We start from the raw sequence: 18,956 nt of genomic DNA, 5'->3' as shown, positions 1-18,956 counted from the left end.
TTTGATTGTTTGTGTGGACATAAAAGTGCTTGTTTGATGGCAGCACACCTCCCTGTGTAAACTTGAACCCCAGAAGGAGGTCAATGGAACCCCAGGGGATCTTCACAACATCAGAGACGTCATCCAAGGCCAGAGAAAATATTATGGCATATCACTGGATGCGAGTTCTGATGAATTTGAAAAGTAGTTCCCTGTGCTTATTACGTATCAACATTGAGGGGTAATAGTAACTGAATTTTTAGACATGGTCTCATGCCCATCAGGTAGAGCGCAAGACCTATTTGAGGAAGTTGACACCGGGCTACAAAAACATAATGTGGCCTGGATTATGTATGCTACATATTTCTAGAGATGTCGCGAACATAAAAGTTTCCGTTCACGAACGGAGAATGCGAATTTTTGCAAATGTTCGCGAAAGGGGCAAACCGCCATAGACTTCAATAGGCAGGTGAATTTTAAAGCCCACAGGGACTCTTTCTGGCCACAATAGTGATGGAAAAGTTGTTTCAAGGGGACTAACACCTGGACTGTGGCATGCCGGAGGGGAATCCATGGAAAATTACTTAGTTGACACAGAGTCGGGTTTTAATCCATAAAGGGCATAAATCACCTAACATTCCTAAATTGTTTGGAATAACGTGCTTTAAAACATCAGATATGATGTTGTATCGATCAGGTAGTGTAAGGGTTACGCACGCTTCACAGTGACAGACCAAACTCCCCGTTTAACGCACCGCAAACAGTCCATTTGCACAACCGCAAACTTCCCATTTGCACAAGGTTGGATACCAAGCTAGCCATGTCCCGTTCCTTGTCCTCACTGACGTCATTGAAGGTCTCTTCCTCCACCCAGCCACGTACAACACCAAGGGTCCCTGAAAGGTGACAACAAGCCCCCTGGGACGCCTGCTGTGGTTGGTCCTCCTCAAAGCCACCTTCCTCCTCTGACTCCTCTTCTTCAGACTCCTCTCTCTGCATTGCCGCAGGTCCAGCAATCAACGACGACAAGGCTGCTTCTGGTGGTGATGGTGACCACAACTCTTCCTCTTCATGCTCATCTACGGCCTGATCCAGCACTCTTCGCAGGGCATGCTCCTGAAAAAACGCATATGGGATGAGGTCGATGATGTTGCCTTGTGTTTGACTGACCAGGTTTGTCACCTCCGCAAAAGGACGCATGAGCCTCCAGCCATTGTGCATGAGCGTTCAGTAACGCGGCCAAAAAATACCCAGCTCCGCAGGGGCTGTCCTCTTTTTTTTTAATTAAAAAAAATCTGTTCTTAACAGTTTAATCTCTGTTTTGTCCTCTATCAGGGGCCGGTGTATGGAATAGATTTTAGGAAAAGGGAGATGGAAAAAGATGCTTGATCGGTCCTCTTACTTACAATTTGTGGCACTGCGCATACGCCTTGCAATGTACTGTGCCACCACATATGAGTGGTGTGTTTAAGTAGTACTATTCCTATCAGTTTAATCCCTGTTACGTCCCCTATCAGGGGACGTGTATGGAATAGATTTAAGACAACCGCAAAGAGTTGTCAATAGTTGATACACTCATGACATAAATTTTATTCCTCTATGCATCAATCTTGGTGTAGTGATGACTGTGCTCGTGCGCACGTTTGGGAGATTGCAGGCGATGGGGTTTTTTCAAAGTCTATGGTCGTGCTGAGGTAGTTCAGTGACAGTTAAGTGACCCAGAAAACAATGATTCTGAAGTGTGGGCCCATTGTTGGCTTAGTAGGCTTTAATGATCACCTTAGATGATCACAAAGAAAATTAATGTATTTTCTATGCAAAATTATCCAGCCGATCGCTTTTGGTCTGTTCACAATGAAGCAACGACCTTATCATCTGGGGTGAGCCAACATTGCCATTGCCAACACACTCATAGAGGTGGTCGCTTCATTGTGATACGCAAGCCCCTTCACCACAACAAGGTAACAATCACGAAGGGGAATTGACACATGTATGTGGACTTTTTTTTTGTTTTGTTTTTGCAGCCACAGTGCAGCACCAGAGGCCAGAAAAATTAGGCATTGTTGCAGCCGCTGCTATAGCAGCGGCCAGAAAAATTGATGTTTTCCAGGCAGAAAGTGCACTAAAACATTGCGGCTTGAACCCTAGTTGGTGGCAGATAAGTCACGCAAGTCATCTGGCATGCAGACATAAAATACAGCAGCGTGTGGACCATTTTTAGCCCAAGGCAGCTCATCTCATCACCAGGCCTTTTTTAGTCAAATGTATCGCCCACTGTCAGTCCCTTCGGGATCCATGCCTCATTCATCTTAATAAAGGTGAGGTAATCTAGACTTTTTTGACCTAGGCGACTTCTCTTCTCAGTGACAATACCTCCTGCTGCACTGAAGGTCCTTTTTGAAAGGACACTTGAAGCGGGGCAGGCCAGAAGTTCTATCGCAAATTGGGATAGCTCAGGCCACAGGTCAAGCACATCCAGTAGTCAAGGGGTTCATCGCTCCACAGAGTGTCAATATCTGCAGTTAAGGCGAGGTAGTCTGCTACCTGTCGGTCGAGTCGTTCTCTGAGGGTGGACCCCGAAGGGCTGTGGCGATGCATAGGACTTAAAAAGCTCTGCATGTCCTCCATCAACAACACGTCTGTAAAGCGTCCTGTCCTTGCCGGCGTGGTCGTGGTAGGAGGAGGATTACTTTCACCTCTTCCCCTGTTAGATTCCCGTTGTGCTGTGACATCACCCTTATATGCTGTGTAAAGCATACTTTTTAATTTATTTTGGAACTGCTGCATCCTTTCCGACATGGAAAGACGACTCATGTCCCATTCCTCGTCCTCACTGATCTCACTGAAAGTCTGTTCTTCTCCCCAGCCACGTACAACACCAAGGATACCAGATAGGTGACAATGAGCACCCTGGGATGCCTGCTGTGGTTGGTCTTCCTCCACCTCCTCAAAGCCACATTCCTCCTCTGACTCCTCTTCCTCACACTCCTCTTCCAGCGTTGCCGCAGGTCCAGCAAGCGATGCTGATAAGGCTGTTTCTGGTGGTGATGGTGACCACAACTCTTCCTCTTCCTCTTCACGCTCATCTACGGCCTGATCCAGCACTCTTCGCAGGGCACACTCCAGGAAGAAAACAAATGGGATGATGTCGCTGATGGTGCCTTCAGTGCGACTGACTAGGTTTGTCACCTCCTCAAAAGGACGCATGAGCCTACAGGCATTGCGCATGAGCGTACAGTAACGTGGCAAAAAAATTCCCAGCTCCGCACAGGCTGTCCTAGCACCCCAGTCATACAAATACTCGTTGACGGCTTTTTCTTGTTGGAGCAGGCGGTCGAACATTAGGAGTGTTGAATTCCAACGTGTCGGGCTGTCGCAAATCAAGCGCTTCACTGGCATGTTGTTTCGCCGCTGGATATCTGAAAAGTGCGCCATGGCCGTGTAGGAACGCCTGAAATGGCCACACACCTTCTTGGCCTGCTTGAGGACATCCTGTAAGCCTGGGTACTTATGCACAAAGCGTTGTACAATCAAATTCAACACATGTGCCATGCACGGCACATGTGTCAACTTGCACAAATTCAATGCCACCAACAGATTGCTTCCGTTGTCACACACCACTTTGCCGATCTCCAGTTGGTGTGGAGTCAGCCACTGATCCACCTGTGCGTTCAGGGCGGACAGGAGTGCTGGTCCGGTGTGACTCTCTGCTTTCAGGAAAGTCAACCCCAAGACGGCGTGACACTGTTGTATCCGGTATGTGGAATAGCCCCTGGGGAGCTGGGGGGGTGCAGTTGATGTGGAGCAAGACGCAGCAGCAGAAGAGGACTCAGCCGAGGAGGTTAGCGAAGAGGATGGAGTAGGAGGAGTAGAGGAGGTGGCAGCAGGCCTGCCTGCAAGTCGTGGCGGTGTCACCAACTCCTCTGCAGAGCCACGCATTCCATGCTTGGCAGCCGTCAGCAGGTTTACCCAATGCGCAGTGTAGGTGATATACCTGACCTGACCGTGCTTTGCAGACCAGGTATCAGTGGTCAGATTGACCCTTGCCCCAACACTGTGTGCCAGACATGCCATGACTTCCTTTTGCACAATCGAGTACAGGTTGGGGATTGCCTTTTGTGCAAAGAAATTTCGGCCGGGTACCTTCCACTGCGGTGTCCCAATAGCTAAAAAATTTTGGAAGGCCTCAGACTCCATCAGCTTGTATGGTAAAAGCTGGCGGGCTAAGAGTTCCGACAAGCCAGCTGTCAGACGCCGGGCAAGGGGGTGACTCTGTGACATTGGCTTCTTACACTCAAACATGTCCTTGACAGACACCTGACTGTGGGCAGATGAGCAGGAACTGCTCAAGGCGAGAGACGGAGTGGCGGATGGTTGAGAGGGGGCAAGGAGGACAGCAGTGGTTGACGTGGCTGAAGATACTGGACCAGGAGGAAGATGGCGGCTTTGAGTTTGTGTGCTGCTTGTACTCATGTGTTGATCCCATAGGCGTTTGTGATTTGAGATCATGTGCCTTCGCAAAGCAGTTGTACCTAGGTGGGTGTTGGACTTCCCACGACTCAGTTTCTTTTGGCACAGGTTGCAAATGGCATCGCTAGTGTCAGAGGCAGACACACACAAAAAAATGCCACACTGCTGATCTCTGCAATGACGTCATTCTGGTGGTGGCAAGAGCATGCGTTGATTGGCGTGCTGTCTGGCTGACCCTGGGTGCCGATGCATGTTGTCTGACTGTGCCACTAGCTCCTTGCGACGACCTCCCCCTGCTTCCAACTCGTCTACTCCTCCTCTCTGTCTCCCCATCTGAACTTTCCCCCTGTTTTTTTTCTCTTCGAGTGGGCACCCACGTGACATCCATGGACACATCGTCATCATCAACCGCTACACTTGTATCTGACAACTCAGAAAAGTATGCAACAGCGGGTACAACATCATCATCATCACACCGTACGTCCATGTGTGTAATGCTGCCTGACTGAGACATATCCCTGTTATCTACATCATCTGGCAATAATGGTTGCGCATCACTCATTTCTTCCAACTGATGTGTAAATAACTCCTCTGACAGATCAAGTGAAACAGCTGTGGTGCTAGTGTTGGTGGTGGCGGCAGGCGGGCGAGTGGTAACTTGAGAGGTGCCCGAAGCGGAGCTGGAGGAGGATGGTGCGTCAAGGTTCCGAGCGGAAGCTGTAGAAGATTGGGTGTCCTGTGTTAGCTAGTCAACTATGTCCTCAGAACTTTTTTAGTTCAGGGTACGTGGCCTCTGAACACTGGGCATTATTCTAGGGCCAAAGGGAATCACAGCACCACGACCACAACGGCCCTTGCGGGGTGGCCTGCCTCTGCCTGTCATTTTTTTTTAGATTAGTTTAGTTGTACTATGCGTGCAAGCTACTGTGACACCAGATATGAGTGGCACTGTGCACTGGCAGAAGTTGGCAGAGTAGACGCTGTAGGCCTGACACACACGCTTGCAGACAACTAACTGCTATTCAATCTATTACAGTCAAAATTGTTGTTGTTTTTTTAAATGTAATCTACTGTGACACCAGATATGAGTTGCGCTGGTGACACTATGCACTTGCAGGGCCTGAAACACACACGCGTGCAGGCAACTGACTGCTATAATTTCACAGTCAAAATAGTTTTTTTATTTAAATGTAATCTACTGTGACACCAGATATGAGTTGCACTGGTGTGACACTGTGCACTTGCAGGGCCTGAAACACACACGCGTGCAGGCAACTGACTGCTATTATTTCACAGTCAAAATAGTTTTTTTTTTTTTTTTATGTAATCTACTGTGACACCAGATATGAGTTGCGCTGGTGACACTATGCACTTGCAGGGCCTGAAACACACACGCGTGCAGGCAACTGACTGCTATAATTTCACAGTCAAAATTGTTTTTTTATTTTTATTTAATCTACTGTGACACCAGATATGAGTTGCACTGGTGTGACACTGTGCACTTGCAGGGCCTGAAACACACACGCGTGCAGGCAACTGACTGCTATTATTTCACAGTCAAATTTTTTTATTTTTTTTAATGTAATCTACTGTGATACCAGATATGAGTTGCGCTGGTGACACTATGCACTTGCAGGGCCTGAAACACACACACGTTTAGGCAACTGACTGCTATTATTTCACAGTCAAATTATTATTATTATTATTTTTTATGTAATCTACTGTGACACCAGATATGTGTTGCTCTGGTGACACTATGCACTTGCAGGGCCTGAAACACACACGCGTGCAGGCAACTGACTGCTATAATTTCACAGTCAAAATTGTTGTTGTTTTTTAAATGTAATCTACTGTGACACCAGATATGAGTTGCACTGGTGTGACACTGTGCACTTGCAGGGCCTGAAACACACACGCGTGCAGGCAACTGACTGCTATTATTTCACAGTCAAAATTGTTTTTGTTTTTTTTATGTAATCTACTGTGACACCAGATATGAGTTGCGCTGGTGACACTATGCACTTGCAGGGCCTAAAAACACACACGCATGCATGCAACTGACTGGCATTATTTCACTGTCCAAAATGTATTTTATTTTTTTAATGTAATCTACTGTGACACCAGATATGAGTTGCATTGGTGACACTGTGCACTCGCAGGGCCTGAAACACACACGCGTGCAGGCAACTGACTGCTATTATATTACAGTCCAAAAAGTTTTTTTTTTTATAAATGCAAGCTACTGTGACACCAGATATGAGTGGTGGCACTGGGCAAGTGGGCACAGTATACGCTGTGAGCCTGACACACACGCTGGCAGGCAACTGCAATTAGATTACACAGGGGGAAAAAAAAGAAGACTGATGTACTAGCCCTAAAAAGGGCTTTTTGGGGTGCTGTCCTTACAGCAGAGATCAGATAAGTCTTTCAGGACTGTAGTTGACACTGAATACACTAGCCTAGCAATCGATTTCCCTATTAAATCAGCAGCAGCTACACTCTCCCTCCTCTCACTAAGACTACAGCTTCCAAATGAATCTAAAATGGATGCTGTCCAGGAGGTGGGAGGGTCTGGGAGGGAGGGTCTGCTGCTGATTGGTTGGAATGTGTCTGCTGACTGTGAGGTACAGGGTCAAAGTTTACTCAATGATGGCGAATAAGGGGCAGACCGAACATCGCATATGTTCGCCCGCCGCGGTGAACGCGAACAAGCTATGTTCGCCGGCGAATAGTTCGGGACATCTCTACATATTTCGCCGATAATGCAGCCGACATGCAGGGAAAGCACAACAGTGTGTTGTCAAGAATAAGGAGTGCTCAGAGCTCAGAACAAGTTGCAGTTGGTTGTCCCTGTCACTTAGTCCATCTAATGGCTGAACATGCAGCAAAGCTTCTGTCCATAAGTGTGGAAAACCTTATTATTGATATCCATTATCACTTTCAAAAAAGTGCCAAAAGGGTAAACACTTTGCAGGAATACATGATATTCTACAACACAGGTATTAGAAAAATAGTGAAGACCTGCTGGCTGTCGCTTGAAAAGGCAGTTGAAAGGACGTTGATTAATTGGGATGCCCTCAGGGCTTTTTTGTCTAGCACATTTGAAGAAGACAGCAGTTGTCTTGGTGCTAGGGAAAAGCGCATTCTTGCAAGTGTCAATAATCCGATGACAAAAGTCTATCTTTTATTTTTGCACTCTGCCCTACCAGTGTCCAATGCTTTAAATGTACTGCTACAAACAGAAGCGCCAATGGTCCATCACTTGTACCAAGCAATGTTTAACCTGTACAGAGACCTGCTGGTCAGATTTGTCCAGCCAGCTGTAATATCTAGAGCTGAAAACATCATGGACTTTGATTATTCTGATCCATCTGTACATCTGGCCCAGGAAGATATTCTTATTGGATTTTAAACCAGAAACTACTGTATTCGAGGAGAGAGAACCTGATTCATACCCCCATGTTCCAGAAATTTTCCCAGGAACAGTTGCCTTTTATTGTAATGCACTAGACTACATGAAAAAGTGATGCATCTGGTGGACCTAGTACTTAAAATAATATCATTTGTTGGTCGAGATCTGTGGTTATCATCAAGTATTGAGGACATCCACACTCTAATGAACAGACTGCTAAATGAATTTAGAGAGCAGTGATGTTGCAATGACGGGGAGCGTCAGCAGAAGAATTTCTACAACAGGTCTTCAAGAAGAAGCCAGAACAGAATCTTTAGTTGTACGAGGAACTGACTGAGGTCCTTCAAGTGGACAAGTTAGGTTACTTTCACACTAGCGTTCGGGTGTCCGCTCGTGCGCACCGTTTGAAGGGGCTCACGAGCGGCCCCGAACGCATCCGTCTGGCCCCAATGCATTCTCAGTGGAGGCGGATCCACTGAGAATGCATCCGCCTGCCAGCGTTCAGCCTCCGCTCCGCTCAGTGAGCGGAGACCTGAACGCTGCTTGCAGCGTTCGGGTGTCCGCCTGGCCGTGCGGAGGCGAGCGGATCCGTCCACACTTACAATGTAAGTCAATGGGGACGGATCCGCTTGAAGATGACACTATATGGCTCAATCTTCAAGCGGATCCGTTCCCCATTGACTTTCAATGTAAAGTCTGAACGGATCCGCTCAGACAACTTTCACACTTAGAAAATTTTCTAAGTTTTAATGCAGACGCATCCGTTCTGAACGGATGCGAACGTCTGCATTATCGGAGCGGATCCGTCTGATAAAACATCAGACGGATCCGCTCCGAACGCAAGTGTGAAAGTAGCCTTATCAGCAAGGAAGGAGCGTCTTCTCTTGCTAAGAGACTAGCACCTTTATTTACTCAGTTTGCATCTGCGGTATCAAGAAAGTGCTTGAGATTAGACTTAGTGTAAAACTATTTAAGCAAGAGTAGTCATTCTGCCTGTTAAAACTAAAGTCTTGAGAGAACTCCGCAACTGACAATTGCCAGACCTGTTATAAGGAATTCCAGTTAAACCAACATCTGGATTATTGCTTTTGCTGTATTGATGAACTGTAACAACAGCCCTGAGACGATTGATTCAGTAAATGTTCAACTGTTTTCTACTACAACTGAGTCCTCATCCTTTCTACTACTCTCAACATTTTCACCTTACGGTGCTGGTGTCACGAACACAGGGGCCCAACCACCAAAGCACCTTAAACCCCAATACCATCAAGGGCACCTCAACTTCCATCTGGCTGGTGTTCCCTGCAATAGAGAGTGCCCCGGAGGATTTAGTGCTGTCCTTCCCTTCACTGCACAGCCAGCCCAGGGAGCCTCTGCTAAACGTGAGTAAATTAAGTACTACCCCCATTGGCCCGTTAGTTCCATAACTAATGTGTTGCCCCTACAAAGGGACACACATATAAAATAATTGCAAATTTTATTACATAATTAACATTACAAAAGACATAAAGAAAATAGTAATAGCAGCAGCAATGCAGGCTAGCGCGGCGACAAGCAGCTCATTTTCTGGGCAAGGAGTACGCCCCATCCCAATATAGGGGAGACTCCAAAAAGAACATAAGTGCCGCATAAAGCAGGCAATATTCGAACAACCCCCAATAACAAGATGTAAAAAATCCTACTCAGGTATACAAGGACTACACTAATATGAGCAAATGTGAGGGCCAAATACAAAGCACCTCAGAGGAGAAGCCCATAAACAGTGTTAGAGACAACGGTAATAGTAATGACTAGAATAGTAAAAACTAAAACATATTACCTAAAGTTTAGTAGGACTACAAGAAGGATCGGACTCTGGACCGGCAAAGAGCGCACTCCGACGCGCGTTTCGCTCCGCTGTTTCAAGGGGCGTATATAGCTGTACCCACTGACCATCTTACATAGGCCCTAGGTAATGGAAATTAAATGCACTTCACCTGTGCGCGGACCAATAGTTGTACACCGGGCGGGACATGGCAGAGCCTGGGCAAAACAGCGACGGTCGCGTAATCTCGCGAGATAACGCGAAGATGACGTCAGCCGTCACATGACCAGTTGAAGCCGGGTTACAGAGTAAGTTGCGCGAGTCAACACTGATCGCGTCATCTCGCGGGATCACAGGAGATGACGTCGGCCGTCACATGACTCACTCGAGCCAGGTAGAGAGATCCATCGTGCGAGGCAAAGAAAACGAGATCGCAGATCACATTGCGATCACGTGATCACACGCCATTTCCTAATGTGAGGATTACTATCTCACCATGGTAACCGGCAATGCCACAAGCCTACCATCTCACCACGGCAACCCAAAAGCCATACCATCTGCACCTAATACTATCCTCAACTATTTATCAATAGAAAGGGGAGACAGAATACTCCATAACAAGGTTTTAGGTGCATGATAAATACATACTGATTATCCTAAATATAATCGAACATACTAAGCAGCAGAGCCACATAACCATATGGCTGTGATGATGTACACATTAAATATACATATAACGCATAAGAAGCGCAATGGAAGTTCTGAATACATAACAAATACAAAATACTTACCCTAAATATTGAATGTGGTCAAGCTCAATAAATATATACAATAAGAGACATTAGATGATAATGACCTTAAAAGGTGTCGTTTAAACACTTCCTATAGTGAATGAGCAATAAAGTGATGGTGTAAAAACCAAAAAAAGAAAAAAAGTGTGAAAAAGTGCAAGTGCAAAGGTGAAAAATAAAGTGTCATGCAGTGACCTAAATTAGTATATTATAACATAAGAACACATAATTGTCATACGGTTCTTAAAAGGCACATATATCTCATAATTCTATACAAACAAATAAAAATTAAAACATTTTTAATTGGCAGCTAAAAAATCACCAGTTATGATAACAGTAAATAGTCCCCCATGTAAATGTCCGAAGAGAAAACTCCCTAAATGACTAAGGGTATCTCCAACAATAATCTCTTGTCCATACTCCTTTGTCTTCTTCCAAAATTTGGGTATACGTGCACCATCCAGATGACCTGAAACGTATACGTGGTCAGAGGGTACTGAATACCATATGTGTATAACCTGTTAAAAAATAGATAAATAGATAAAAATTGATGTTGCACCAAAAAGTTGAAGGCTACAGAAGAAGAACACATCTAGTGGTAAAAAAGTGATGATCTAAATGAATGAGGCAAAGCTATTGCCCTCATTCAAACCTAAAGGTGTAATAACTGCAAAGAAAAAGGGGGTCAGTCAGCACATCCCAAAGCGCAGGGGCACGTTGCTATGGCTGAGAACAAGACTGTTAAACAAAACAAGCAATGCAACAGCTCACTGCAAACCAAATAAAATACAAAATTGCATCATAATAGCAAATGCTGAACTAATAAGTTAGAGATACTTGGCAAATCGTTTTGTACAAAATTATTTGAGCCCGTCTGCCGAACGTCAAGGCAATCTCTAGTTAGACGGGTTCCTAACACTAAATATACCTGTTATGTGCCATAGCGGCTATCATAAAATTCAGAAAGTGCAGGTTCCACTTACATGCTGGATCCGCCTGAATTTCTGTCATTTTCCCGTCTGTCCCACAGGTTGATTTTAATTAGTGTTAGTATTTAGCTTGGCCCGCTCCCCCCCCACTCACTGAAGCCATCTGGCACCAGGAGAGAGATAGTGTGTGGACTCTCATTGCAGTCCTTGGTGACCATGTGGCGCCAGGGGTGGTGTGGAGTGGGCCCGGCGTGCATGCTGGTAACTGCTTTCCCTGGATATAATGGAGGCCATTTTGGCACCGAAAATGACAGAAATTCAGGCGGATCCAGCATGTAAGTGAAACTGCACTTTCTGAATTTTATGATAGCCGCTATGGCACATAACAGGTATATTTAGTGTTAGGAACCCGTCTAACTAGAGATTGCCTTGACGTTCGGCAGACGGGCTCAAATAATTTTGTACAAAACGATTTGCCAAGTATCTCTAACTTATTAGTTCAGCATTTGCTATTATGATGCAATTTTGTACTTTATTTGGTTTGCAGTGAGCTATTGAAACATAAAGGTGTAATAGTATTAAGGAGAAAAATTCATTTAGTTTCTCTTTGAGCCAGCACTTTTTTCCAATTCCCACTTCTCGTGGTTATTATAACTCGATCGATGCCTCTAACCCGTAACAAAGCACCATCCGAGTCATGTCTTTCTTTGAAGTGCCTTGCTAGAGTTTTCAACTGTGTCTCGTCTTCCTCTTTTTTGGCTGCTGTAATAGATAACACGTGTTCTCTAACTCTTCTCCTCAATTGACGGGACGTCATACCCACATAAATAAGGTTGCATGGACAGATTGCCCAGTATATGACCCCCACCGTCGTGCAGTTGATGGAGTGTGTAATCCTGAAGGTCTTATTGTTTTCAGAATTGTGGAAATGAGTTGCTCTCTCCATATTAGAACAGGGCTTACTCTCACAGGGGGTCCCAGGCAAGGAGGCGGGGCCAGTGTGAGAAGAGGACAAGGCACTGAGGGCTGTGTGGAGCAGCATGAGTGAGGAGGAGGAGCTTATCTGGGGAGGAGTCAGGTAACTGATCTGTGAGGAACTTTCTTCACAGTGAGTACAAACTACTGTATAATGTAAATGTGCTGGAGCCTGTGCATGAGGTATGTTCAATGTATGAGGGAGGGGGCTCAGTACATGAGAGGACATGCGGGGGGGGGGGGGGGTGCTCCGTACATGAGGGAAGATACTGTGGATGATGGGTGTGCTCAGTGTATGAGGGGAGATGCTGTGGAGGATGGGGGTGTTCAGTACATAAGGTGAGATATTGTGGAGGATGGATGTGCTCAGTGTATGAGGGGAGATGCTGTGGAGGATGGGGGTGTTCAGTGTATGAGGGTAGATACTGTGGAGGATGGGGTGTTCAGTGTTTGAGGGGAGATGCTGTGGAGGATGGGGGTGTTCAGTACATAAGGTGAGATATTGTGGAGGATGGGGGTGTTCAGTGTATAAGGGGAGATATTGTGGAGGATGGGGGTGTTCAGTGTATGAGGGTAGATACTGTGGAGGATGGGGTGTTCAGTGTATGAGGGTAGATACTGTGGAGGATGGGGGTGTTCAGTGTATGAGGGGAGATACTGTGGATGATGGATGTGCTCAGTGTATGAGGGGAGATGCTGTGGAGGATGGGGGTGTTCAGTACATAAGGTGAGATATTGTGGAGGATGGGGGTGTTCAGTGTATAAGGGGAGATATTGTGGAGGATGGGGGTGTTCAGTGTATGAGGGGAGATGCTGTGGAGGATGGGGGTGTTCAGTGTATGAGGGGAGATGCTGTGGAGGATGGGGGTGTTCAGTGTATGAGGGGAGATGCTGTGGAGGATGGATGTGCTCAGTGTATGAGGGAAGATACTGTGGAGGATGGGGGTGTTCAGTGTATGAGGGGAGATACTGTGGAGGATGGGGGTGTTCAGTGTATGAGGGGAGATACTGTGGAGGATGGGGGTGTTCAGTGTATGAGGGGAGATACTGTGGAGGATGGGGGTATTCAGTGTATAAGGGGAGATATTGTGGAGGATGGGGTGTTCAGTGTATGAGGAGAGATACTGTGGAGGATGGGGGTGTTCAGTGAGTGTATGAGGGGAGATACTGTGGAGGATGGGTGTGCTCAGTGTATGAGGGGAGATGCTGTGGAGGATGGGGGTGCTCAGTGTATGAGGGGAGATGCTGTGGAGGATGGGGGTGCTCAGTGTATGAGGGGAGATGATGTGGAGGATGGATGTGCTCAGCGTATGAGGGGAGAGGCTGTGGAGGATGGGGGTGTTCAGTACATACGGGTAGATACTGTGGATGATGGGTCTGCTCAGTGTATAAGGGTAGATACTGTGGAGGATGGGGGTTCTCAGTGTATGAGGGGAGATACTGTGGATGATGGATGTGCTCAGTGTATGAGGGGAGATACTGTGGCGTTACTAGTGCTGCACTATGTCTTGGCAGCGCACATAGGAGCACACTATGACCTGGCGCTAGGACACAGCGCTAAACCAAGAGCGATGGCGTCTGGAGGAGAAGCAGAGAGGGGAGTATACACCCTATATATATATATATATTTTCTAGTCTGATGCCTGCATTTAATGTACTAAGGAGTGAGGTGGAGGTTCTAGGGGGCGACAGGGGTCTGAATACATTTTAGGCCTGTATAAATTTGTGGGCTGATCTGTATGAATTTGGGTTTTTTTCTGGGGTCTGAATGGATTTGGGACTGACTTGGGGTCAAATCTGGGGTCTGTATGAATTTGGGGGCTGGTCTGGAATCTGGATTAATTTTGAGATCTGGTTTGGAGGTCTGCATCATTAATTTTGGGATCTCATGTGGGCTCTGTGTTAAGAAGGGTTTATCCAGCCATGTAAAATTCATTTCTAAAACTGATTTGAATGTGATAATAAAAGTAGTGATACATCTCTGATCCCTGCCGCATACCTTCCACTACTTCCCGTGTCCTCGCTGGTCTATGTACTTCTATGTCCCCCTCCAACGAGACATGAGATCACTGCAGCCAGTGATTGTGAGTGAGCGGTGGGATCAAAAAAGTTTCACTACTTTTATTATTTGAGCATGTTCTCAGCAGTTTTAAAGTACAGTAAACTAATGTAGGCACATGGGGCAGCATCGGGCATAGTATTGGTGGACACTACAGGGTGGCAGTGTTAAAAGGGACAACTATATAGGGGGGTTATTTGCTACAGATGGTCGGGGTGGACTGCAGAAACAAGCCAAAGTCAAAGGTATCAGCTGAATTCCCTGGTCCCTAATGCAAAATCTGTAACAGACCTCCTCTACCCTGTGCCATTTATTAATACTGGTGTCTTTCATTGTGGCAGAGGGGGCTGCGCACCCCTGGCCGAAGATGTGTGCGCATTAGCTTATGGAAACAAACTGAAAAGAAGAGTGAACAAACTGAGATCTGTGGAGACGTTACCTGTAAGTCACTGGGTTCACCTTGGGTAACTGATTCTTTGAAAATGTGTTTTAATCTCTTCATTAGAAAGTAAGGTCACTTTAAACGTGAATGGGGGGAAGGGGCGATTTTGTATTGCTCGCCCTGTTGCAAAATTCCCTAGAAACTGCCCTGAGAGGGACGTCCTTGTACTGACCACCATTCACACTAACACCAGCTCCCCTGCTCCTGTACGAGGTACCACAACCACTACCCCCAAACCAGGCACATGGGAGGGGTGGATCTTTCAGATCAACTTCTGAAGCCCTACAGTGCCACGCGAAAAATAAAAAGTGCAATGCGTACGTGCTATTTCAATCTGCAGGCCACACAGGAACTTTCCTTCAGTTTCAAGAGGTGATTATCAAGGCCCTAATTTTTCAAAGCCAGGCCGGGGAGGGTCTCAGTACTTCAGGAAGTCATGGTACCCGTTTTGTACCAGGGCAACATTTTCCAGGTCAAGTCCCCCAGGCAGCAAGAATGGGAAGGACCCAAAAAAGATGCAGGATGTGTTCTAAAAGGGGGATAATGAAAGACACCATTTACCACTGCGAAACCTGCCCTGAAAAACTTGGCCTGTGCATGCAGGAGTGTTTTAAAATCTACCACTCATCCATGGAGTATTAATTTAATTTCATCCATGATGTACCCTGTAGTTTTACCACCTTATATCTCTGATTTAGTTTGCATAGCTTACAGATCTACGTTTCACCAACCACTACATATTCATTTCTGTGAAACACCTGTGATAGAGATGTGGACTACATTCTTTGAATTCAGCTAAGAAAGCTCCCACATACTTTAGCTCTCAGACAACACTTTATCTTCTCCAGAGCACAAAGGATCCATCCTACTGAAGATAACACGCCTCCTTGCTACGTCATATATGCTTTTCTGTTGTTAGTACAGACTCCATTACAAGATGGACGCTATAGCTAGATATTTACATACCAGAGTTAGTAAAACAATGCACACTGCGCAGATGCCAAGTCTTATCTCTTTTCTTATTTTCATATTTCAGCCAATGTAACAATGCCACATGCCTCAGGGGGAATGCCTCTCTGATGTCTATATAAACTGCTGTACTTCCTGTAATAAACAAGAATTTGCTTTGACCCCAGTGTGTGTCATAGTTATTTTCTTCCGTGCAAGTAAAACCCTTGGGTTAGTATTAATTTGGAGCAGTAGAGCAAACGTAATCAGCCCTGATTGAGGGCAACTTTATCAGTTGGCGCCCGATACGTGGGCTTCAGGAGAAGTAACATCGCTAGCCGAAGTTTGGGGTTCCCAGAGCACGCCTCAGAGACAAGGTGATACATTTTTGGTTATCTCACCTGCCTCTTGCTGCTCCACTGTACTGTGGTAATCTGTTCTGCTATTGAGGTTACGTATGTAGTAGCAACTTCGGTTGATGTAAAATCCTGAGTTCCTGGAATCCTTCTTTTGAGTTTGCTCTTCTGTGTTTGTGTTTTGTCTGTGTGTTTTGTGTCAGGCACGTTCACAGTTAACGGTTAAGCAGAGCAAGAGATTTCCCCTGGCAGGGGGATGGAGCCACATTAGGGGCTACTAAATTATCTGTCCTGTTTAGACCGAGGGTGTAGCCCCGGGGTGCTCTGGGACGGGGCTTGATTTAGGGGTTACTGATTTATCTGTCTTAGTGATGGAGGGTGTAACTCCGAGTAGCCCCGAGTGGGACTCAAATTAAGGGTCACTAAATTATCCTAATGATGGAGGGTGTGGCCCTGGGGAGTCCCAGGAGGACTATAAATTATCTGCCTGGAGTGGCGGAGGGTTAGTCCTGGACTGGCAGATCAGATGTGGTAGCCAGGGAAAAAACTGTTAATTTTCTGCACTGGGGTGAGCTTTGCTTGGGAGCATGAAGGAGAATGTGTCACCTTCTATCTTGGTTGTATGTGTGAAGTAAGTGAATAAATCCATGGGAGACAGTGTTGAAGAAGTTGCAGGGATGAAGTATGGGAATCTTAACCCTAGGAGTACTATTACGGTGGCACCCTGATTTAGGGAGGAAGCTCCGAGGAAGCTAGTCTGGGAAAGATTCAGAAACACACATTGTGTGTATGTTATAAAGGGCCATGGATGTGAAGAAGTTGAAGATTACAGGATGTGATTTTAAATAGGAAATTGAGTGCGTGGAAGTAAGCAATACTAAGCATTGTGGAAAGTTGAGTGATGATGCAGTGCAGCGCTGATGAAGTATTGTGTCTTGTGTGCCTGTGTGCCCCGCACCGTGCGTGTCTCTGTTGCCCGGTGAATATAGAGGGAGAGACAGGGGGGCGTAGCTGCATGGGGAGAGTGATGTCATGACATTGGAATGTATGATAGTAAGAACACTGCAATACTAAGATATATTGGATATAATCAAAAGAAAATGTGCGTGAAGTACTGAGTGTGTGTGTGTATGGAGGCAGAGCAGGCAGACACTTGACCACTGAGGAAGGGAGAGTGAATCTACCCGTAACGCGTATGGTGAAACAAGTGATATACCTGCATTGAAAAGCCTCCGATAATACTGTATGGCCATACAGAAGAAAATTTCTACAGTAAAGGATTAACTATTATCGTCGAAAGCTGCACCAAAGGAAATTGCGGAACAGAGTGGCAACTTCCGCGATCTTTGGAACTCCCGCGAAATTTAAACCAGCTTGCTGTATGGAGCGACTGAATAAGCCGGCAAATATTTAAAGCTCCATTGAAGCAATAGGGAGTAGTGTTGAGCGCGAATATTCGAATATCGAATTTTTTTTGCGAATATCGGCACTTCGCTAATTCGCGAATATTTTGAATATAGTGATATAAATTCGATATTTCGAATATTGTTTTTTTTTTTTTTTTTATTGTTATATATTTTTTTTCCCACTTCCCTAAAGTTGTTCTAACCTGTCCTTTGGATTCCTGGCTTCCTGGCTGCTCCAGTCAGTGCCCGTTGCCGCTTCTGCCGACTTCCGTGCTCATGGAGCGTCCCCATTACCATGGGAACGTCTCCATCTACTAGAATGTACTGTCGGATTTGAGAATTACGTTGAAATCGCAATTCGATTATTTCAAGTTATAATAATCAAATTTCGATTTTAACTTAGCACTGCTATATTCCATATTCGTTAATTCTAGCCTAATATGGAATATAGCAGTGCTAAGTTAAAATCGAAATTTGATTATTATAACTTGAATTAATCGAATTGCGATTTCAACTTGGACCTGGTTTACTATGGTTGGCTTGGTAGAATTAGCGAATATGACGAATGTATAATACTTGATAATTATTATAATTATTCTATTTATATAAAAAAAGCTAAGTAATATAATCGCATAGCGAATTAAATTTAGCTGTCTCTATAGAAAACTTTCCTATATGATTGCTAGAATTAGCGAAGTTGATGAATAGGTAGCTAAAACGAAGATGCAGAATACTTCGTTAGCTTTGTTTTATGGAATATGACGAATACATTCGTTATATTCGTTTTGTGGAATATGACGAATACATTCGTCATATTCGCTAATTCTACCAAGCCAACCATAGTAAACCAGGTCCAAGTTGAAATCGCAATTCGATTAATTCAAGTTATAATAATCAAATTTCGATTTTAACTTAGCACTGCTATATTCCATATTAGGCTAGAATTAACGAATATGGAATATAGCAGTGCTAAGTTAAAAATCGAAATTCGATTATTATAACTTGAAATAATCGAATTGCTATTTCAATAGGAGAGTAGCCTTTAAGTTAAAATCGCAATATGCGATTATTTAAATCGCATATTAATCGCGATAACAAGAATAATGACGAATATTCGATTTCGACGAATATAAAACGAATATTCGAATATTTGCGAATTTCGTCAAAATCGAATATGGCACCTGCCGCTCATCACTAATAGGGAGACAACAGACACTAGACGGTAAGCCAAATATCGATTTAAAGTTTTCTTTGATTCAAAGCTCATATCGACCTTAAAAGGATATGCTATAAGAGACTTTTCACATTATCAGGATTCCTGTGGACACTTTATGAACATATTGGTTACAGTCTGTTTAGAAAGGATCGTCAAAACCGGAGAGGGG

General features: G+C 45.1%; 1 pseudogene; it reads left to right on the top strand.

Annotated features, from left to right (window-relative positions):
• Nucleotides 1–1,247: 1,247 nt before the first annotated feature.
• LOC120979963 lies at nucleotides 1,248–1,425 on the top strand (annotated as a pseudogene).
• The last annotated feature ends 17,531 nt before the right edge of the window (nucleotides 1,426–18,956 follow it).

This window comes from Bufo bufo, chromosome 9 (genome assembly GCF_905171765.1).
Source record: "Bufo bufo chromosome 9, aBufBuf1.1, whole genome shotgun sequence".
Classification (NCBI taxonomy): domain Eukaryota; kingdom Metazoa; phylum Chordata; class Amphibia; order Anura; family Bufonidae; genus Bufo; species Bufo bufo.
This window is presented reverse-complemented; position numbering and strand designations above follow the sequence as displayed.